Raw genomic sequence first — 23,655 nt, forward strand, 5'->3', positions numbered from 1 at the left:
ATTCTTACTGCCCCCTCATTTCCAGGTGTCACAGAAGAGCATTCTGGTGAGTGATGGCCTCTCCTGCTTTTGTTTTCCGTCTGTTTGAAGTGAGCATCAGTAAGAGAGGAGACTCACAAAATTAATTCAGATTGGCTTAGATAAGGACCCTGTGATGTTGATTAAAAACCATCCACAGGGCCATTAGCAAAGTGAGATAATAAATGAAAATGTGTTGAATCACATGAGTTTTTCTAGTAGGGGAACATCAAGGAGCAGTCTTGAGTCCAGTCTTCTTTAAATATCTTCATTCATTAGCCAAAAGACAGGAAAAGAGTACATGTTAATTAAAATCACAAATGATCCAAATTGGGAGGCACTACATAAATCAGTGAAGATAGAGAGACTGGAAACCTTAGGCAGGAAATGACAAAATGAGATGCAGCTTTGAAAAATGCATGCGGAGGAGAAATAATCTGTACGAGGATTCTGTACAATCAGCAGCAAGGAGGGTTCTTCAAGAAGCAGAATTAATGGGAGGAAGACAAAGGATGTGGACCATGGAGTAAAGGGCAACACAGCAGAGCAGCCATTTAAAAGTGACCTTTGCTCCTTTTCAGTAGACAGCTTGGATTCAAAATTAATTTGCGGTTGGCAAGATTAAAAGGTCAATGTAGTTTTGGACCATATATGCAGAAACAAGTTGCCAAGGAGGGACATAGAATCCCACTTCTCTACCAGTACGTTACCACATCCTTCAGCCTTCTAATTTTTTTTTTCCAATTCTGCAAGACTTTGTGCACCAGAGTGAATGTAAAAAGGATGCATATCAAACAAAGTAGGCAGCCTGGGAGAGTTGATCAGTCTGGCAAATGCAGCTCTCAGAGAAACTACACACACCCTCTTGCTGTGTTCTCTCCTCCACCTTCCCAGTCTCGATGGGACTTTGTCTCCTTGAGACAAGGAAAGAGTTTGAGACAAGGAAAGAATTTAAGACAAGGAAAGGAGCTAAGAAAAGGGACTTGAGACTAATTAGCTAATGAGAGGCAGAAGATGAGCCCTGGTACTGTTATATACTTTCTTTGAACCTCCTGCTTGTAGTGTGGCACGTTTGTGACAGATGCATCATTGCTTTTAAACTGGGGCTCTTCGATGCCGCATGCAACTCAGATAGGACTGATAATTTACTGATGTGAGTGGAAACAGCAAGAGGCATCCCTGTAAGATCTCAGTCATTCCACTCTAACAAAGAAAGAAGACTAAAGAAAGGAGATATTTGGGATAACTATATAAATTTAAAAAAAAATTCTTTCACCTTCTGAAGCCTGCAAAATCACAGCAGAGGAAAGGAACAACTGCTGTGTTAACTGGAAACCCTTAAACCTACAATAAAGGAACTGATTAATTACTCTTTTGGCAAAGGGATGGATGTTTGCATAGTTGGTCAAGGACAGGCATTTAATTCTGAGTGCTGTATAGAAGCCCTTAGTTCATTTAACAAATGCATTTATTTCTGTGAGATGACTAAGCATACCCAAGTAGTGCTGATGCGATACTACAGCAAGAACCACAAATGTATAGTTGACTGCTTTAGGTACCCCGTATAACAGCAGTTGTTTTTAACTCATTTTGTATAGCAAATAAGTTGAAATCACTGAACAAAATGCTGATTTTTTTTTTGATGTCTGTGTATTTTTCAGGTAGACTGAGAATAACACATGTCTAGGTTAAAACAGTATCTTACAAGAAGCATTTGATGGATTGTTCCTAGATATTTCTAACAAGGCAACTGCAAAAAGTGAGTACCATTTCCAGTACCTGGGATGTTTTAATTATGTTTTATTGTTTAGAATAAAATTATGATAGTTGCAATGTTTCTTGAGCAGATTTCTCTGATTGGAGTCATGAGGAATTTCTCTAATTTCTCTAAAACATGTCTGCTATTGACTTGTGTATTTTTATTAGCTGACAAGGATAATTTGCATCACAATCTCAGTTATGGATTAATTTCTGCTGTGTCAGGCACTGTAGAAACATAGACATCCTCTGTTTCTACTAAGATGAAATGACTTATAACTTAGTAGAAATCAAGAAGCTGCAGATAGTGACAGACAGAGGAGGCACATGGATTTAGTAAGAAAGTGCTGGTCAGTATGACAGGCAATGCTAGTAACACACCTGCAACCTAGTTCTTGTCAGAGATTTTTAGATATTGCTACAGAGAAGGACTCTAGCATGGTAGTTTTATATGCATTTATGGAGAGCAGCATGAAAGAAAATACAGAAGCACTCATCTGAAAATCCAGTACATGGACTATGGAAAATGACTGCGTGGGTTGATTGGATGCAGACAGCCTAGTTTTAAAAGAAATGGATAAGGGAAATCAGTGCTGTATCTGGAAAAATGGCCTTTGTATCTAGGGAGTATAATCAGTGCAAATTTGCATTTGCGCTGAAAGTGACAGAAAGGGATTCTGCAATAATTGATACATTCAATTAAATACGTTCTTATCCTTGCAGATAAGAGATTTACCTAGATGGGTGGAGAGCAAGGGAAGGCATTATCTGAAGTATGGTACACAGAACATACTTTGAATGTGTCTGTAGCTTCGGTGTAACTGGGAAGTGGCATCTGGCAGAGGAGTACAACTTGAGGATGATATAAGGTTACGGGCATGTGACAGGATGGTGGCATTGCCCACCATGATCAAGAGGGAAGGTTGCTTGGAGATCATTGCTGGGAATCTCAAATGGAAGGAAAGCAAAGCTGGGACTGTTCAGTACACAGACAATTACAAGGAAATGGTAGAGAAGCAGAAGCATGAATCAAAGAATCATGGAATATTTGAGGTTGGCAGGGATCACTGGAGATTATCTAGTCACCTTTCTAATCAAAACATGTTTTCTTAGAGAATGTTGCTGAGGGATGATCTTTAAGAGCTTTTCACCTAGAAGTGAAGGGCTGGGGCACTTACGGCTCCTGCCATACAAAGAAGCAGGAAATGATCACCTCAGCCTGGGAAGTCTTGACACGAGTGATGAATGGAGAGAAAGAAATGTCTGTTAATGTTAAAATTACAGTAGGAGGAGTTCTAAAAGTCAAAGCCATGAATATAAAGTGATATTTAAATGAAATTGATGGAGAATAATGTGTACTTGCAAGATAGAATGAAAGTGATTAGCGAACACCAGTGCTTTAATCATCAGCACTACACAGATACTGGCATAAGAAAGAAGAGGCAGTTCCCAAAGCATGAAAATTCTGCCTGCGAGTTATGTCCTGGACTTAGTTCTTTACTTCTTAGGGAGAAACCACTTACTCTTATAAGGAATTAAATTGCTTTTTTTCCATAATTTTAGAATCATAGGAAGGTTTGGGATGGAAAGGACTGTAAATATAATTTAATTCCAACCCCCCTGCCATGGGCAGGGAAGTATTAGGGCTGGTGTGAGCTGAAATGTTGTGTCTGTAGCAAGAGTTCAAAAAGTTAACCTCTGCGAAAGATCTCCCTGCAAGATAAAGACTACTCATAAAAAAACAAAGAAAGAGAAAGAAAAAGAGGAAAAGGAAAAAAGAGAAAGTGTTTTCAAAGTCAAGGTTTCATAGTAAGTGGTAACAGTATAATGAGATGACAGAAAACTGAATGGAGTAAGGAAAAGAAGAGGAAATCTAAAATAAGACTTTTCAAATTGCTGGGAGTCGCTGCACATGGCAAGCTCTCTTTATTAAGAGACAGGAATTTCAGAGGACATGTCTAAATAGCTTTTTACTGAAGGTGAATTCTTATTTGTCAATGTAACCTGAAGACTGCTTTTCATTACAAAATGCTACTCATTGCAAAATTCAGTCAGTTTTTCACAACCATGATGCATTTGATAACCTTTTTGCTACCAGGAGATCTGAGTAGTGACAAAAGGTCAAAGAGTTGATAATAGTCTCCAAGTCGGTTATTTCCTGTGGAATCACAGAATTTTTCCCCAGTTACATTCAACTGGGCAGTGGAGTCAGTCATGCCAGCTATGAGGGAATCACATTTTCTCCTCAAGGGGTTTGTCCAGAGCTGCTTCCCAAGTATGCCATGCTGGCTGGTCCAACACTACCTGCGAAGTCTTAGAATTATAGAATGTTTGTGGCTGGGAAGGACCTCAAAGATCATCTAATTCCAACCCCTCTTCCATGGGCAGGGACACTTCTCCTTAGACCAGATGGCTCAGTGCTCCGTCCAACCTGGCCTTGAATGTTTCCAGCGATGAAGGAGCCATAGCTTCTCTGGGCGACTTGTGGCAGTGCCCCACCACCCTCACAGGAAATAATTTTTTGCTGATACCCAATTTAAACCTGACCTCTGTCAGTCTGAAGCCATTCCCCCTTGTCCTGTCCCTCCATGCCATTGTCAAAAGTCCCTCTTCCAGCTCTCTTGTAGCCCCCTTTAGGTTCTGGAAGGTGCTCTAAGGTCTTCCTGTAGCCTTCTTTTCTCCAGGCTGAACAAACCCATCTCTATCAGCCTGTCTCCATAGCAGAGGTGCTCCAGCCCTCTGATCACCTTTGTGCCCCTCTTCAATGCACACAGAAGATGAATATGAACAGTACAAATAATAGGGCCTGTTATTTTACTGTCTCATTAAAAGTAACAACATGCCCCAGGGTATATAGAGTATTTCTTAGGAGCAGCCAACACTGATGTGGAAACAGGATGATTTTTGGAGCTGCTGTCCTCTTGCTGCTCTCGGTGGAAACTGTGGCTCATTGCTGATCAGACTACTCTTACTCAGGTGAGAGAAGATGGCATTAGGTAGCTGGCATTTGGTACCCAGCTTAAGGACACTGATTGTTGTTGTTGGCTGTTATGCCATTCTGCTGCAACCTGTGCACTCTTTTCCTTTCTATTTTCCTGTTTAACACAATAAGGCAACTCCTATGTATTTGGGGACTTTTGCAAGAACTTTATATGAAAAAAAGTTTTGGGAATAAGTTTTTGTAAAAATCCCCTTTTCCCAACAAATTAGAAACTGCTAGACAACGTGTATGTCTTTTCAAATTTCCTTAAGTCCCCTGTTTCATTAGCCTTGATCAACCTGTCACCAGAACTGCATGGCATATCTTCTTGTTTACACTACAAATCCAAGATAAGCATCTTTAGCAGCTGTATATTTATACAGCATCTAACGCCTTGGGCTCATGATACACTCCAAGCCTCCAGGTGCTATAACTATAGAGATGTTACATAATACTAGGGAGCTTCTCATTCTTCCCACAAGGCATCTTGTTTCAGCCCACAATATAGAGAGACATCCTTCTAAAAGGTTCTATTTATTCAAATCAATGTCATGCAGTGTTAATTAAGCATTAATTGATACTTATGTCATATTCTCTGAGGTGCCAGATCATCACTTTTCTTGAGTAACCCTTGAAGTTTGGCTCAAGATACCGGAGGTATGATAGAATAGCTTTGTCTTGGAGACTACTAGATTCATTATTTAGTTAGTTAGTTAGTTATTCTTTTGCTTATTTATTTTTGCTGTCAAGTGCATCAGTTTCCATAATCCTTTCCCCTCCCATTATTTAACAGAGGAGGAAGTGGAAAACGACAGGAAGGCTGTAATTAGCATCTTGGCTGTGGAGTGTGCAGTGGGTGGGGGGCGGCTGTAGAAACCAGTACGAACTCAGGAGTTTATTACAAGAACTGTTTGTACATTGTCTGTCAATTGTTTTCTCCCTGTTTAGATTTGCAAGTGAATTGCAGATGTATTTCTTGGACACACCAGATTTTGCTTTTCTTTTGCTTTGCTGCAGAAAGCTATTTTCAGCCCAGTTTTATTGCTCCTGTTGTGACATGCAGGAGATGTGATCTCACACCCTCCAAAAAACTGATACACAACAGCAGTGCAGTAACAAAGATCCCATCATTACACTGTTTGGAAAAATAGGTAACTTCAAAGCAGTGGAACCGCCTTTATTTGCAGATATGGTGTATCTCAGAGAAATCTTCCCCATGGGATACTTATTGCTCATCTCCTTGTAGGTTTAACAAATACACCAAAATATCATAGTATCTTCGTTTGAAAACCACGTGTTATGTGGAGAGCATTAATGACATAGGCTTAACCCACAGCCTGCACAGCTGTTTAGCCATACCCCTCCCTCCATGAACAGGCTGAGCCATCCCAAAGCTCTGGCACGGTTTTGCTGGTTTTATGATCTTTCAGAGTTTCACTCAGGATTTCTTTATGTATCTCTGGAAGATCTCATAATGTACTTTATAGACCTATCTATCAGTGCCATGCATGAGGCCAACACAGCTTGTGTGTGCTGCAGTCACAGCCAGCGATGCTCAGTGGGAGCTGTGCATCCTCACTTCTCTCTCCATGCTTGTATATCTTCCCCCTTGCAGCAGGTGTGTAGCTCCTATAAGCCCTGTGGCATTGTCCTAGAGCAGGTCAGAACCCCACTGTGGCATGGCCAAAGCTCCTTGACACCCCTTACTTTGCAGCCCTGACTGAGCAGCACAGCCCGTGGTGCCACGCGCCACCCCTGGGGACTGTGTGCAAGCCCTTGTTGTCAGCCACAGCCATGGTAGAGAGCTGACTTACTGTGGACTCAAGGCAACTATGCATGCAGGGATTTTCATCCCAGTTTTCTTTTCATAAAACTGTAAATCCATAGACTAACAGAATGGTTTGGGTTGGAAGGTACCATGAAGATCACCTAGTCCCAACCCTGTGCCACAGGCAGGGACACCTTCCACTAGACCAAGTGGCTCAAAAGCCCCATCCAGCCTGGCCTTGAACACCTCCAGGGATGGAGGAGCCACATCTTCTCTAGACAGCCTCTGCCACTACTCTCATAGTGAAGAATTTCTCCCTGGTATCTAATCTCACCCTGCCCTCTGTCATAGTTTGAACCATTTCCCCCTGTCCTGTCCTCCACACCCATGTGAAAAGTCCCTCTCCAATTCTCTTGTAGCCCCTTTAGGTACTGAAAGATGATTTTGCTCACTCATGTTAGCTGAGGTAAACTCACTTTGTTCATGGTGAAACTTTCAAATGCTCTGGCTGTCCCAAGTTAAGCTTGTTTTAATTTACAGATTCTAGTTAGACATTGACTTTTAAGGTGAGGTGACAGTGGGGTGAGGGAGCAAAATTTGCTTTGGGGCACATAAGCATACTTTCCCTTTCGCAGGAGAGCATGAAATGTTTCTGTGTGAAAAAAGCAGAGCTTTTTCATCTCATTTCAATGCTAATTTTGCAACTGTGTCTGACTATCCTCAACTCTGCTGCTGCGGAGGTTTGTGTTTTGTGTGCTTTCTCACTGAGGTTGAGAAGCCCCTGCATGTCATCAGGCAAAACAAACAACAGGGTGAGTAGGGGCATTCATTTCTCATGCAACAGGATAACCCAAATAACAGAAGTATGGAAAAATAAATAAAAGTGAGTTATAGGATCTGTCTTCACCTGGTACAAGAAAGCACCCTTGAGTACTGTTGTTGCAAAACTGTTCAGCATGTGTTTAACTCCTGTGAGGAGTCCTGTTAAGCCCTAACTTGAAGGACAGGCTTAAATGCAGAAGACAATTTAAAATACACTTGAACATGTGAGAGTCTTCCCCAGTTCCATTTTGTAATAACAGCATAGTGTTACCAGTGATAATAATGGACAGTCATCAATTTGGTAACCTTTAGGTGCCTTAGAAGTAGAGCAGTCTCTTTTTTTGCTCTATGGCTAAATTTTTAAATAGTTTATTTTCTTGCGCTGGATGCCAAGCAGACACGGCTCTTACCTGGTCTAGGCAAAGAGGTCAGATCTTTATTTTATCACATTTAACCTGTTCACAGGAATAAACTAGTCTGACTAAGATGAAATTACTATCCTGAACACGTATAGTGCTAGTAATATTAGCAATATATATAAATAATACGTGTATAGATGACTCTTATACTGTTAGTATATTGCCAGTATATTCACCTAATGTGTCCTTATTGGTAAAGAGGAGTTTTAATAGAGATATCAGCACCTCTGAATTACAGGCCAGACAGACAAGTTCCATGTGACCATGTTCACAAGGATCTTCCAAATCTACCTGGACCAACAAATACAAGTGCTTATGAGAACAGCAGCCCAAGTACAGAGAATCCAAAGGCTGGAGAAATGTTTTTCTGAGCTGGACATTGGCTGAAGGAGGATTGTTCATTCCTGCATGATGAAAACAATTTGTTTTCTTCATGGATTGCTAAATGCAAGGTACTTATGGGGAGGGGAAGGTGTGTGCATGCCTGAGGCATGCACTTAGACCTACAGAGCATTCAGTCCATTTGGGGAAATAAAAATTAGCTTGGCCAACCTCATGCAGAGTTGCTGTCCTGTTTAAGGCGAACACACAATTCACCTGCAGTCCTCACTTCTTGCTATCTGTGCCAGGGAACTGGCACTTTCACGTGTAATTACCAGGCATTAAGGAATAATTCTTCTGGCTGTCCCATCAAGGACAGAACAGAAGAGGCTCCTCAAGGAGCTTCTCCAAGAGGCAAAGTCAGAGTAAGCTGTTTATATTTACAGGATCTTAATTCACCCATATTAGACTGTGTATAAATGATGCAGCTGTGCTGGGCAGTGCTCAGCTGCAGAATTTTCTCCAAGGGTTGTTCCCAGTTAGACTCAGCCACACCCCGAAAGATGTTGGCAAAATATCCTACTGTCCATAAAACATGTGCTCTGGAGTCACAGGTGATGGACCTGAAAGGACGTTTTAGCACTTCTCCTGCACACTTCCTAACAAAGAAGACTACCCTTGACCCTGAGAGCCTGAGGACTGAGTTTCAAGCTGCCATTTATCAGGACAGTGTTTTTGAATTTCACTTTATTTTCTTAATTCTACTGAGGATGGTTTTTTGCATTTTAATGGTGTGACATTTGCCAGGGAAAACATTTGCTGCAGTAAATCTCATCAAAATCTCCACCGAAATCTCATCTATTGCTTGACATTAATTTCAATCCTTTCCACTGCAGCTGTCTCCCTGCAGGTTTCATCTTTATGCTGGAAGACAGGGATTTGCTCATCCTGCTCCACTGCTCTCAGAGCAGCCTCTGGGTATTACGTGGTGGTAGGGCACAGGGGAAAGTTTTGTATTTTTGTAGCTAAATGCAGTGGCATAATTTTCACTTTGTTGCCTCTTGTTTGATCTTTTGATCTCTTTAACCAATTGCTTACCACTCCTGGTGATCTGTTAGCACACTTACCCAGCTATCAGAAGTTCCATTTAATCTGGGAATAAATCCACTGGCAGAATTGTTTTCCCTGTTTTCAATTGCCCTGCTTATGTGGAGAATCTACAGCAACCACCTCTGTTCCATTGGCTCTTGGAGAGGGACATTGTCTTTCTCCCTCCCACTACACTGGCCAGCCATTGTGAAAGCAAAAACCATGTGTGCCATGACAAAAGCAAACAGCACATGTGCACTGACACAGTTTTCTCTTTGGACAGGAGAGCTGTGTCGCTGCAGCATTGCACTCTCCAGGGAAGAAAGCAGGAGATCTGCTGTAGGAGGTCAAAGAGCTGATGGCAGCCTAAAATCCATACTCCCAGACATTATTCTGTTAATTGTTTGAGAAATTAAATCAATTTGCAAGCCCATGCAAGGAGTGTAAAACTGAAACTCTTAAAAAAATTTTAACATTGAGATTTGCTGGCAAGACCTTGGGGCAGCAACAGGCACCTCTGGGGTACCTCTAAGAGGAGATTTCTGCTTCCTGCCTGAGCATGCTGGATTCTTCTTCAACAAAATATGTGAGCTGGACCTGCTACATGTTCGAAATAGAGCAGAGAAATATTCCAAAGGAAAAAAAAAAACAAAACATAAGTCATCTTGTTTGTTTCTTTGCTCAGTATTTTAAAGCCTATAGTTGTCATCCAGGGGGAAAACTGGGGGAATCAACTGGGACAAGAATTGCTTTGTGATGGCATGACTTGCTGAAGTGATGAAATGCATGATGTTTCCTGACACATGCATATTCTTAGTAGCTGCTGATGAGACAGGATGAGTGGTAGTGCAAATGTTTGCTAACTCGGGGATGGCCTCTGATACAGAAGGTATGCAGAGCTATCTTGGAAGACTGTCACAGCCAGGCACATAAGTAACGGGGAACGGTGGTGGGTGTTCACTCTCCAAGGACGCCTGAAAGACTGTGTCCAAAAACCCATGAATCATGTCACTGGAACCCTTTCCAAGTCATGATCATCTTGGAGTGCTGACCATCCATGCTGGGGTTGCAGGAACTCATGTAGGCTGTAGCTTTGCAATATTAAGAAGCAGGATATGGATTTAAGAGTTGACTCTGGGCTCCAATTTGAAAAATGGTTGTTTGTTTTCCCCTGAGATGTTTTTCCATAGTCATACCAGAGGAATTGTCAATTTCATGACTTTCTGAGACAGCTTGGATTTTCTGGGAAGACACCTGTCTCTATTTTTCCTCTTGTTCTTTGGCCATGTCTTTTATTTTTTCAGGCTTGCCTCCAAACTCTATAAGTGCATTTTGAGTCTTAGGTCAGTCACTCCCTGGTGAAAATAAATGTATTTAGAAAATCATCTGGAAGTCCAGATCAAATATTTTAAAAAAAACACTGCCCTTCAGCTCACCAAAGCCCAGACCACTTGTGTCTCCTTTATTTTCTTTATGACCTTTACAAAAATTTTCATAAGAAAAGGTGGCTGCTCTTGGACTAACAATGCTTCTCCTATCTGTGTCTCTCTGTTGGTGGAGGATGATAATAGCAGAAGAGAGATAATTGTGCTTTAATTGGGTTCTGCTTGTTCAGAGAAGGAGGGGATAAGGGATGTTTTTTGGTTCCCATGGCCTTGTAGATAAGTTTCCATATAATGCCAATTAAGAGCAAAATAAGGAGTATGCAAAACAGATGACAACTGCTCTCACCAGGAATCGTTCTTTTGTGGCTAAACCAATGGGGCCTTCAACCAAGGGTGCGCTTTTGGCTGCTGGAGTTTCCCTTGATTTTTTTTATTGCATTTTGCATAAGCTTTGCTGCTGAATGGATCAAGTCTAGAAAAGTTTTAAGATGACTGTGACGGGGAGACTTGCAATTGTACATATATATATGTGAGCATGTGTGTACACTTGCCAAAAGGAGAAAGGAAAGTCAAATTAAGTTATTTTTTCCCCTATGAGTTATTTTTATTTTGTTTTTATTTCAAAGGGAGCTATTGTATCTGGGGAGAAGTCAAGGGGGAGTTTTCTTCTCTTTTTATGCATTTTTTTTTCTTTCTCCTTGTTTGTTAGTTTTAAGGGTAATTATTCACCGGGGCCTTTTCAACTGTCAAATGCAACAAAAGGTAATCCGGCCTCTTCTCGTCCCTGCCCCCACACTCGCCTTTTCCTCCAAACAAAAGCAGCCTTTGTTGGGAATGGTCATCATTTCACAGGGATTCTTCTTCATCCCACAAGTTAGGAACGCTCTTCTGCTTCATATCCAAGTGACCTCTTACAAACACAGGGAGACTCAGGATGTGGCAGCTGATGCTCTGCCCTGGATGATGTTGCCCATCAACACTTGCCATAGGTGCTCTGAGTACTTTCTTTTCCTTCAAGCAGGATTTCTAACTTACTACAAGAACTGTTTATCCATTTATCTACAATGCATAACCCATCATTAATCAGTCTCCATCTAAAGGGTCGTCCTTAACAACTGATTTGGGTTTGCAGCCGTGTTTGACTGGGGCGAGCCCTCTGACTTGCCAAATAGTGCTTTCTTTTTTCTTCATGACTTTCAGCTCCTTGCTGTTGAGGAAGCACATAGGGAAAAGAGCACTGCTCAATGCCGATGCATTTGCAGAAAGAATTATGGTCCTTATAAACGGATCAATATATGCCAATCTCCAGCTTCATATAAATATTTGCTTAGTTAGTAAATTGATCTTGTCCTTGATTTGCCATAATTTAAGTCTATGAAGCTATAATCAAGACTCCTTGATAATAAAAAGAACCCATCAGCAATTATACTCATTCACTTCCCCATATTCAAGGCTATTTCAGCATTTCACTGATAAACTCCTGTTTTCAATCAAATTTGCAACATAAAAATCAACACTGCGCACCAGTTAATGATGTTGGAGTATTTCGTGTGTGGCATTTTGAAGTTCTATCAGTGTGGAGATAAGAGTGATTTCTGAGGGACTTCTATCTGATACGGAGAAAAGATTTTTCTAAAAGTATACCTAAAACCTTCTGTCAAAACTCAAACTGAGTATCATTCTTGTGGATTTAAATGTCCTTTTATATTTCTGAAAGTTTCCAGTAGCCAAATTTCTTGGAAACAGGAGCATCTAGGGATACCTAGCATCTAGGGAGGCTTCTGTCATATATTTCTTACACCATGATCACTTAGGAAATTTTTATGTAACTATCAGGTAGTTTGAGTTACATCAGAGAGCTTTTGCACTAAATGCTTCCTATCCCCAAATATTTTTGTTCTGTGTAGAGGAAATGGACAGAAAAATGTGTCTGTTAAGAAATGTTATTTCTATTTTGCAAGCGGGGAGTGTGGTCTGAGGGAGATTTGTACTCTCGCAGTGTCACAGAGGAAGCATTTTAAAGAAATAAATTGAAGCATCGCAGGGTTTGTTCTGGTCCGCATTGTAATAGTTTGGACTCCTTCCTCTGAGCAGATATATATGTACATATATATATAATAAGAATCCAAAGGAAGGCATATTTTAGTAACCAATAATGGGAATAGACTTGTAGGCAGATGCTGGTAAGGACACTAGATGGCAAGTGTCATGGGTTATGCTCAGTGGAGGAAAGGGCTAAAATCCCTTCAGTTTGTCAGTGACTGTGTGCCTGGCTATAAGACAAAGTTCTGTGTCCTCATGGCTTTTCAAGGTTGACATTACTGTACTTTGAGTCATGGCATTTTCAAGGTTAACCCATTGTTGTCACCTATCATAGCCCTGGTAGGCAGCTAACCCTTACACAACCACTTGCTCACTTCCACACATGGGATAGAAGGGAGAATTGGAAGATTAGAACTCTAAAAGCTCATGAGTTCAGAGAAAGACAATTTAACAAGCAAGGCAAATGTCATGTACACAAGAAAAGCCAAATATAAAACCCATTCATTACTTTCATCAGATGTTTGGCCATCCCTGAGAAGTCAGGGTTCCATCACATATAATGGTTACTTGGGAAGACAAGCATAGCCCCATACCAGCTGCTGTGGACTAATTTAACCCTACCCTAGCCAAAAAATTTATCCATCTCCAAAACGCTGTCCATCACCAAAATTCTTTCTGGGCTAAACTTGGCTTCACTGTGGCATATCCTAGAATTGGAAACATCTATCCTCATCAATAACCATTAAACCAGCCTGAGAGTGCTATACAAATAGATGTGTTAACTTATCCTCTGAGTCCCTCCCAATACCTTTATCATGTATCGCTGCACTGGTTATTAAAATAGACCTATGCCAGGGGTGCTGGACAATGCATGCTGAAGAAAATCACTCTTTTAAGTGAAGAACTATATGTGCAAATAAAAGTTTGGGGTCAGTCAGAATATTACATAAATAATGAACAAATGTATAATTAAGTCAAGGGATGGCCTTCAGACTCTCATTCCCTTTAAAGACTCCTGGGGATTTTTATAACCAAATAAATTCTGGTTTGATTCCTCATTTGAAATTCTTTCAAACTCCACTATACCCTTATAGTCGTTGCTAATTCAGAAAAATATCTATTCAGGACTTCCTTTTCCTCTCTAAACTGGCATTAGCATCCTATATGGATGAGATGAATATTGTGTAGTGCAGAGTGCAGCTGTGCTCACTGCACTTCCACCACTGCTTGAGTAGTTCATATTTCCGAAGAAGCCCGGAGCATCCGAAAACATTAGCAACCCAAATGCATCATGCTCCCCTAGAGGAAGACAAATAGAATTAGACCTATTTTACAGATAAGAAAACTGAGGTCGTTTTCAAGCTAAGGTCTGAAGGTAAGCGCCTAAGCCGCTGCTTTCAGCTGCAAAATGATCTAAGCACTGATGGCCTATGGTGTTGCCTCTTTACGTCTGCTTTTGATACCCAAACCTTCAGCTCCTACCATCCCTTCCTCTGTTGCCCATGCTGGCTGTCACAATATTTCAGGTTTAATTGTTGGGAGAGCAGAGGACCCTTGTAATCCTCAAAACCTGGTAGATGTGCAGCACCTTCTGAGTCCATTTAATGCCTGGCTTTGCACATAAATTGAAGGTGACTTTTCTGTGGCTTGTCACCCAAATTTGCTGTGGACAAATGAGCTCTGACCAGAAAAATAAGAACTGCAGAGGGGTCTGGAAGCATTGACCTGCTTAGTTTCCAAAAGGCCTTGCAAACTGTTTTGTTGATAAAGTGAACAAATTGCTATATGGGGCCTGGACTCTAAATCAAAGAAAACACATGGGAAAGCACCTAATAAGCAGCACTCATTATCAGATTATCAATGGCTCCATATTCTTATATTCTCTTTCTTTTATCAGTCCCACCAATAGCTGGAGCCAACAATGGTATGTGGAGTTGTCCTTTGGGATTAATTGCCACCTTCTTATGGCTGATCATTAAAAACAAAAATAAAAGACTCTGACCGTGCATTTCCACAGGAAAAGCAAGTGAAATAATTTTGATGTCAGTTTCTATGCCAGCATACTGAATGCAGTCCAGAGCTGCGGACCATGGGGGAAATAACAAATTTTTCGCAGCAATTAACAACTGGGGATATCTTTACTGGTGCTGGAGAGACATGTGTGTGTCACATCACATCAGCACAGCCATCCTGCCCCATGCATGCCTGACCCCACTTCCTCTTGCTTGAGGGTCATCTCCCAGCAGCCGTGCTGGCACCAGAGATTAGAAACTCAGCTGCACAATAGCAGGTGGAAGGCTTTGTTTTCTACTGATGGTAAAAAAAAATTATATGTAATAAAGTCAGTTCCTTTCTGTGTTGCTCCTGACATGGTCAGCAGTTGTCAGGGTGGAAAGGTGGAAGTGATGAAGGATTGTCATCCCTGGCATGAATGGCGGTGTCTTCTTTCTTAGAGCAGCTGCATAGCCCTTGGGAACTAAACAAGAGGAGAGAGATGTGTCCAGAAGTAGGGATGTGAAACAAAGGAGAGCAGTGCAAGAGCAGTCCCTTCCAGCTAAACCATCCTGTTTCTTTTTTCTTTTTTTTTCCCCATAGAAATTTTGTAACCATTTTTCCATAGGATTTCACTAACTCCTCTCTGATTATAAGAAACAGTGAATTTCCATTTCTCACAATATAGTAAAATAATGAATAGATGAGCTACAGCCTGGGATCACCCTGCTTATCCCTATTTCAGGTAGCATTCATCTCACCTTAAAAAACCTTAAGTGTCTCCTTTAAACTTTGTAAAGAAAAGGCATTTTAAATGTCCAGTTCCTCTCACCTTCAGTGAACAAATAAAACAGGACAGCTTAACTGAGTACAAAAGTGTAACTTTTTTTTTTTTTCTGTGCATTAGGGGAGTCTAGAAAACTAGCAAGGGGTAGCTGTCTTGTGAGATTAATCCTATTTCCTACATCACCTGGATAGTCACATCCAGAGAAGATTCATAGATCTTAATGAGGAAACCACCCTCAGGAACTTTCATTCTGTCTGCACCCATTACTGGAAGAAAACCCATATCTTCTTACCTAGACACATCAGCCAGGCTGGGTGAGATGAAGCTGAACCCCATGTTGCCCAAAGGCAATGCAGGTGTGAACACTGCCTTGGTGTCTTCATAGAAGCATTTATGTCAGAAAAGACCCTTTAGATCATTGATTCCAACTGTTCTTTGCTTCCCTGAAGACAAGGTCCACCACCTTACCCTGTGCAGCTGCACAGCCAGAACTGCAGGAGTTCTCTTAGTTACCATATGGAAAAATCATTTTAAATTAACCTCAAGGCTTCTTGATGAGTGTTGTATGCTGACTGATTGAAAAAAAAACTAGAAGCAATGGCTAATGGGTGTATTAATCAAAGCAGGAAACACAACTTGAGAACATTAAGATAAAGGCCCTCTTTCAAATACAGAGAAGGCGAGGTCAAGGTTGACTTGTTCTTTCATGCTCAATGACTTTTAGGGGATATCTTGTGAAGGGTGATGAATTGGTGCAGCTCCTCACAGATTACCCTAAGAAGGAGACTACAATAAAATAAAAAGCACTAAAAATACCAGAATATAGTGATACGAAAACCTATGCTTTTCAAAGTATGCTCTTTAAAAATATGGAGGAATTAAACTTGGTTTTGAAGTCTTGTATTTCATACTTTGTGTGCTCATTCCAGGGAAACACATTATCTGGAGATGTTAAACTGAATATGTTTTTTCAGTTTAATAAACTAATAACTGGCATGTTGATCTTCCCAGATGTTGAATAACTCATGTGGGCTTGTTGGGTACTTAAAAGATCCATCAAAATTTTGGGAACTGAGAAATTAAGCAGATTTCAAAAAAAAAAACCACTTGGCAGTTCACAGAAGTTGAATTTGCCATGCCTTATTTTTTAGATTTCAGCAATGCAGACATCCACCTTTTGGCTAGTCACCCTGGACTTTATCTGCTGTCAATGAAGGGAAATGGCCTTCTGCAGAGCTCCTTAGCTGATATATTTTATATGTGTGCATTAGGATAAGATGAATTGCAGCTGTAAATCCCATGAAGATAGTGATACCACAGACATTTTAATGAGGGTGGAAAATTTGCCCCCTAAGTCTGATGTTATCGTGTCACACATTTGCAGACTCTGTCATCTACTTTTGCCATGTTGGTTACACATCTTCTAAACCAAATAAATACAAATGTCCATCTTTGATGTCCAGTTACACTGAAGAATAAAGTTTGTGCTTTTGTTCTTTATCTCAGCATTGTTCTTTAACCTCACAGGAGGCTCAATAGAAAAAATAATTAATCCTGTTCCCCATAAACTTAAGCCACAGTAACCCCTGCCTAAATGTGTGGGAGTTCAGGTCATTCTTTGCTTCCCATGAATGGGCTGCAGGGAAGGAAAGATCTCAAGGCGTTGGAGAGTTTGAGGGACTAACATTTTGATGGTCTGAATAAGAATTACTGAGAATATTACAGTAAACAACCTATTTCCTGAGGAGGTGGGAGAAAATTTCCCTGAATAGTTGTCACTTACAAACTATTTTCCTCTCCACAAGATTTAAAAAGAGGCATTTTTAAATAACATAGCACACCTCCTCTTCAGCTGGGAAGCTGAGGCGCAGTGTGGGTAAGTGGTGTTGAGAAAGCATTTTCCTGAATCGGTGTTGAAGCTGCAGATAGTACTGAAAAAGGATCTACCTCCCAGTAACAAAGTTGCTCTTTCTTTGGTGACTCTTGTGACCAGTCATAAAACAAACACACATTAAGATTTCAAAAAACTGTGTTAAAAAAAATATGCAACTAGCTAGGCTTCTGTAATTCCTTGTAAGTAGCGAAGATTGGATGTGAATTTAAATACCTAATTCAGGGTGTTAGACAGAAAGATGGATGTCAGAATGGCCGTGATGATCTGAACCGTGTAGTGTTATGGGTTCATGTTTAAAGGTTGGGCTGAATGTTGCATGCTGGGGACTGAATTCCAGCTTAAGGATCCCTCTCACAAGTTCAGTGTGGATGTGGTGGCTAGTCCTTCACACCTTGCTAAGAAGTGATTTAGGAAGAAGATTCCTCCATGGTCTTTACTACTGGACATCATGCATCTCCTCTGTGGCAACAGAGAAGAGAATTTGAGGCTACCCCATCCATGGAAGTATTCAAGGCTAGGTTGGATAGGGCTTGGAGCAAGCTGGTCTAGTAGATGGTATCCATGCTCCTGGCAGCAGCATTGGAACTGGATGATCTTTATGGTTCCTTCCAGTCCAAACCATCCTATGGTTCTATGGCAGCAGAAAACATGGCATACAAGACTTGATCCCAAGGGTCCAAACTCTAACCTATCTTGATCTAATATGCTATATCAATGTCCAGTCATGTTGTTTAACATTTACATATATGTATAAGGAGTAAAGTCTTAAAAATAGACACACATACACCAAAAAACACAAACCTTTTTGGTATTTATACAGATAAGGCCAATTTTATTGGCAAATATTTTGCTTGGCACCGATCCAGCATGTACTAATAGCTTAATTATTTTGGCAGACACACCAATGAAAAATGTTACTGAACCAGACCCAATTATGTGTGCAAAATGTAAACAGTTGTGTCTGCTGGGGATAACTGCAGTATGTTGTCAAGCCATGACTGTGAATTACATATGGTAGATTGGTCTAAATTTGTTTTTGACAAATGACCATCTGATGAAGTTGTTTCAGGGCCACACAACGGATGGAAGGACATTATCAGCAGAGTGCAATACCAGCATGGCTTTTGTTCCACCTCCCAGGCCAGCTTTCCAAAGTTTGGCAGTTCTGGTAGAAGTTTTGGGCTGGTTTTCTGCTGTTTGCTTTCAGTAGACCCTCCACAGTGTCCTCATACTGAAGTTATAATGAGTTAATTCTCGATCATTATTTCTTGTTCTCCATATTATACATCAGTGGAATAGCTATTTAGGTTACTTTTTACCCTTTAAAAATTCCTGTAACACTGGCAGAAGCTGAAGTTTTACACTGAAGCTTTGAAAGCACAACAAAGCCATTTCTTACCTCTTTTATACACCCATTTTGCTAAACTGGATATACATATGTCATCAAAGCTACCATTCAGCCCTCATAAATGAAAAGCAACTCTGGAACTGCATAAAAATTCTTTCAGGAAGAATTTGTGTTAAGCTTGGGCCGCAATTAAAGAATGGCCATGCCGAAGCAGAGGTAGGTGGGCATTGGGAAAAGAGGGGGTAAATAACGAAGCTTTTCAGAATATGGCTGTGAGGAGCCCCCTCCAGCCCAGCACCTGGTGAAGCCATTGAACATGCCCTCCCACCAGCTTAAATTAGACTAACAGTGCCACACAGCAGGCTCCTGCTAAAAGCAGGCAGAGAGGGAGAAGTCTTAAAAAGAGCCCATTCTGATGCATTCAGGTAGAAGAGTGTAAAGTAAATAATGAAGCCGAAGGGCAGCACACAAGAGCATGACTTTGCATTCCTTTCATGCCCGCTGCCACACAGCTCAAGGAGAGCACAGAAAATGAACTGCTGAAGGATGCCGAGTGCTCTGCTCCAGCTTTGCTGAAAGCCAGCATCAATGGGGAAAGGAAGTTTGAGTCATTTGGAGCCTGCCACCAATCTCTGTCCTTATCAGACTTTTCCAGAGAGCCTATAAACATGCACACTTTAGTAAATGGCACGTTGTAAATATGGGTGAGTAACAGCATTGCAGTGGAAGAGCAAACAGGCTGTTATTTATCACCATCTTTCTATGATCAGCATATTCTTGTAGAAGTAGGTAGTTATTAGGAGAGGTTATTGACAGCGCTTTGTCAGGCTTCATGTGAGTAAGCTTAATTTTTAAATAACAGTGCCTTATTTATTCAGGCATTCTGAAAATTACATTTTCACCAAAAATTCCCCAGCTTTGGAAGTCAATTTACTTCCTTAGCTCTGCAGCAACATTGCATTAATTGTTTTTTCAGGTATCCACTGACATAAATAGAGAAAACAAAGGAGAATTATTGGTATGATTAGCTGGAAAATGTGGGTTTGGTATTGATTCAATTAGATTTTTATTTGTGTAAAGTTATGCACATTGTAAAATACATCTATAACAAGGAATGAAAATTGAATGTGTAATAATAATTATGTGGCACAGAATATAAGGAAATGGCTCACTTTCTGCTGAGTTCAATGATTTTGAGCCAGATGATATAAGAAAAAATAAAGTTATGGGTTTGAGTAAGCACACTTTAACTTTTTGAGTGTTACTGATACAGAATGAGTAATTCTGATAGTGTATGATTAAATTTCAGGCAGATTGATTAGGGATGATAGGACCAAGACCAAAATTCTTTAAACATAGGAAGTTGCTTGTTGACTTTGGTGCAATCTTTCTCCTCCTCCATGAATTAATGTATAATGATTTCCAGTGTGTTTTAAATAAACATCTTCATTGCCTTGATGCACTTTCTCTTCTGAATTATGCCAATGGAAGGTGAAAAGTAATCCTACTATGGGACTTTCTTGTGGTCACACTGTCTGTTTGCTCTTTTGTCCCAAATCTTTACTACATTAGGAAAAAAATCAAGCCCAAATTATAAGTGCATTGGTCAGAAATTTTCTGTTTGCCTTCTTGGGAACCAGTGAGAACTCTCTCCTCATCCTCAGTGCTCAGTCAGTGTGTGGAGCAAGAAACTGGGCAGCATTTCCATCTGAAAAATAGGTCTCACAGGAATTCTTTCAAAGAGGGATGGAGAACTGCCTTGAGTCCGTATACAGAGTTAGCGCCCAAAGCAGGAATCTTGGAGAGTCACTCTCAGTGGGATTTCAATGAGGAAGAAAGACCAAGTCCATTTGCATTTGCCATCCTGTCATTTAGAGTTTTGCACCACTTTGCATCTTCCTTGTCCTTCAAAATTTATTACTTTAATTTCTCTTTCCCCAAAAGACAATTCCTGTCTATTTCCATTTGCCCAGACATCCTTGTCAGTACCAACTTACTCCAAATTTAGATCTCCCTTTCCATTGAGCAGACACTTTTCTTCCCTCATACTTGCATATGTTTATGTGGAGTTTTAGGTTCATGAGGGGGCATGAATAATAGATTTCAAAAGGACAAGAAAATGCTCGAAATGGAGATTAGAAACCTTGAGAGAGCTGTTTTAACACCAGAATATAAATCACATATTTCAATTTAACACATGTAAGGAATTTATACTCTGTTTTTGTTTTAAATTGTTGTGTAGGACTAGCAGGCTAGTTGCTTTAATCTGAAAAATAATGTTTATCTATGTATAGGTAGGTATAAAATACACATATTAAAAGGGTGGAAATCCAGTGGAGAAAGATATTGGAAGTAATATGCATTAGTCCTTCCTTGACAGTCAACTTAATCCATTTCTCTGGGCTGCATACACGATGCAGAGATCATTATAGAGCTTGTTATTTTCTGGTCTATGGTGGGAGAAAACTAAAATTGTACAAACTTATAAATTGCATTGCTTTCCCCCTCTACTATCACAGCAAATTCTGGTGGTTATAACCTGCTCACCTGAGCCATTTAAATAGAGAGCAGTGGCAAAGTCCATCAGAGGTTTGCAAACATGCAAGGAGCTTCTGATTGCACTGTGACCTGATAACACAGTGCAGACATCAACAGTCTGATCATCAGTAGGAATGATTTACTATAAGGCTTAATCCTGTCCCTTTGAAGAAGCTGATATGCTTGGCTAGGCCTACAGCCACACTGTTATCCTACACTTACTATACTGCTTTCTATTTCAAAAGATCTGTAAAAATTTTTCATATGAGCTGCTCGCATGTTGTTGACTGACCATCCTTTGGGGGTGAGCAGGTTTACAGATAAAAAATAAATAGTCAGAGGCAGAATTTTTATAAACATAGGAAAAAATATTTTTAACAGAAGAATGCTGATGGCTCTTTAAAGTTCACGAAAAACCCCCAAAACAGACAAATGTAGTGAGACTTTAATGCTCACCTGGGAAAAGGATAAAAACACTTGTCTAAGAAGCTGCATGCAACCAGGTTTGTATCAGAAAGACAGAAAGCACACTCTGGAAACAAAGACCTGAATACCTTCACCCATCATACACAAATTTAATCTCCTCTGATTATTAATTTTTAAAACTTAAGTCAGACTTTAGCTGCCTATTTCATGACAAAATTATTCATCTGCTGGAAGTTCTTGTTCCACTCTAAACAGAATCTGGAGTCTGAGCGTACCTCAAATATAAACACACAACTTCCTGATGTATAAACTTGGGGATCTGAATGCCACCCACTACCTGGAGATGAGGTACACTTAGAAGTTTTAAGTATTTTTATGACTTATATATGTTTGGAATTGCATTTGAGAAATACTCTTACATCAGTATTTGGTGACCTGCAGTAGGATCTGAGGTATTCCCCAACATCCTTTCTGTCTCCTTCAGATTTTACTAGGAACTACGAGGTCTTAAATAGCAATTTTGCAGCACAATTCCCTGCTGAAGTCACTGGGAATATTTACTGGAAAACCTGGCATATATACATTGCAGCGACACCAAAGCCTGGTTGTGCTCAGCACTGTGCAAGCTTATAGGAGGGTACATGTGTGGCCTTGAAGAATAATTTTAAAATGAATGGGAAAAGATTTGGCTTTCCCTGAAGGCTGCAGACAGCAGCACCTCAGGGAGAAAAGCTCTGAGCTCCCTGGTAACATCCTATCCTTAAGTTTGCGGTCATTAACTCAATTAACTATCGCTCATTAACTGGATTAACTGATTGACAGGAGAGTGTGTCTTTGACAGAGCAGGCTGTGCCAGGAACACCAAGAGTCTCCCAGTTCATGAAAGAATTTTCCCTGGGTGATATTAGCAGGAATGACAAAGCTTTTCTCGAAAAAAAATGGTGGGTGGTCCATTGAGGAATTTTCCCAAGATATTTCCCACCCTTGCAGGGGATTTACAACACTGACCATGCCCTTCATTTGCCCTGCTTTTTATTGGTGGCCCAGTGTAGATTTTACCTCTTGTGGTTATAGGTGCTGAAGGTCTTTCCATTGTTGCGCTGTCTAGAGGAGTGATTTACGGCTTGTGCTCGAGGTGTGTGAGTGGATGCTGTGTGGGCAAGGGCTTGGCTTTGTTGCTGAATAACTCAGTGTTTGCATTAGGAGCCTTCCTGCCAAATCAGGCATCTTCAGGGTGGGTTTGCCATGTCTGATGTGGGCTACGCTGATCCCTGGGGGAAAGACGGATCCATCAGAATGTCTTAATTTAGGTAGGTCTTAGAATTTGTTATAATTGCTTGTGACTGTAGGGGCCTGAACATGAAGGCATTCCCTTCTGGTACTCAAGGAGATAATGATGACCTATGAATGGTGCTGTAGCTCTTTTTTACCGATTTCTTTCTCTGTTTGCTAAAGAATAAAACAATAGAGTGTGGAGTTTCAGCTCTCTCTTGAGCTTAACCAATTACTGTTTTCCTTCAAGCTATATAAATTTTGTGCATTTAATATTTAGTTATCTCCAGACTGTTTACACTAATTTTCATTTATACAGTGCATCTAGTAACAGAGGTAGAGTGCAATTCTTTCTCTATTTCTCTTTTGAATGAGAGCCTTGAGGGAAGCCTGCAGTTTTTGATCATGCTCCACTTTGATGTAAGCAAATGTTTAAGTTATGCTCTGGCAGAATGTCTGAGATTCATGTTCATGAATGATGCAGGATTTGTCCTCCTTCCTTAGTGGCTCTATTTATAGCCACAACTGTTTTTATTTTCCATCATGCAGTCATGAGAGAGAAGGTGAGAAGGAAGCCACAACAAGTCCTTTATCTAAGCACAGCTAAGTTTGTTCTCATGCTTGGGTGTGCTTTTATATTCCTCCATGCTGCATTTCATCCGTCTGTCTATAGAATAAATAAAGGTCTTTTCTCAACCCTGGGCTCCAGAGACCCAAATCTCTACTGCTCTGTACTCCACAGGACCATGTAGTCTGCAGTGATGTGGCTGCAAAGAGCCACCAGAGGAAAACAAT

General features: G+C 40.5%; 1 protein-coding gene across 5 annotated transcripts in view; it reads left to right on the forward strand.

Moving 5' to 3' along the window:
* TENM4 (teneurin transmembrane protein 4) overlaps positions 1–23,655 on the forward strand; it is a 600,317-nt gene that overhangs the window by 197,589 nt on the left and 379,073 nt on the right. For all 5 annotated transcript variants that reach the window (XM_069016277.1, XM_069016269.1, XM_069016304.1 and 2 more), the window contains one exon: positions 1,680–1,777. The gene's annotated coding sequence lies outside the window, so the exon portion shown is untranslated. The remainder of the gene's footprint in view (positions 1–1,679; positions 1,778–23,655) is intronic.

The sequence above is a fragment of the Aphelocoma coerulescens genome, chromosome 1 (genome assembly GCF_041296385.1).
Source record: "Aphelocoma coerulescens isolate FSJ_1873_10779 chromosome 1, UR_Acoe_1.0, whole genome shotgun sequence".
Lineage (NCBI taxonomy): Eukaryota > Metazoa > Chordata > Aves > Passeriformes > Corvidae > Aphelocoma > Aphelocoma coerulescens.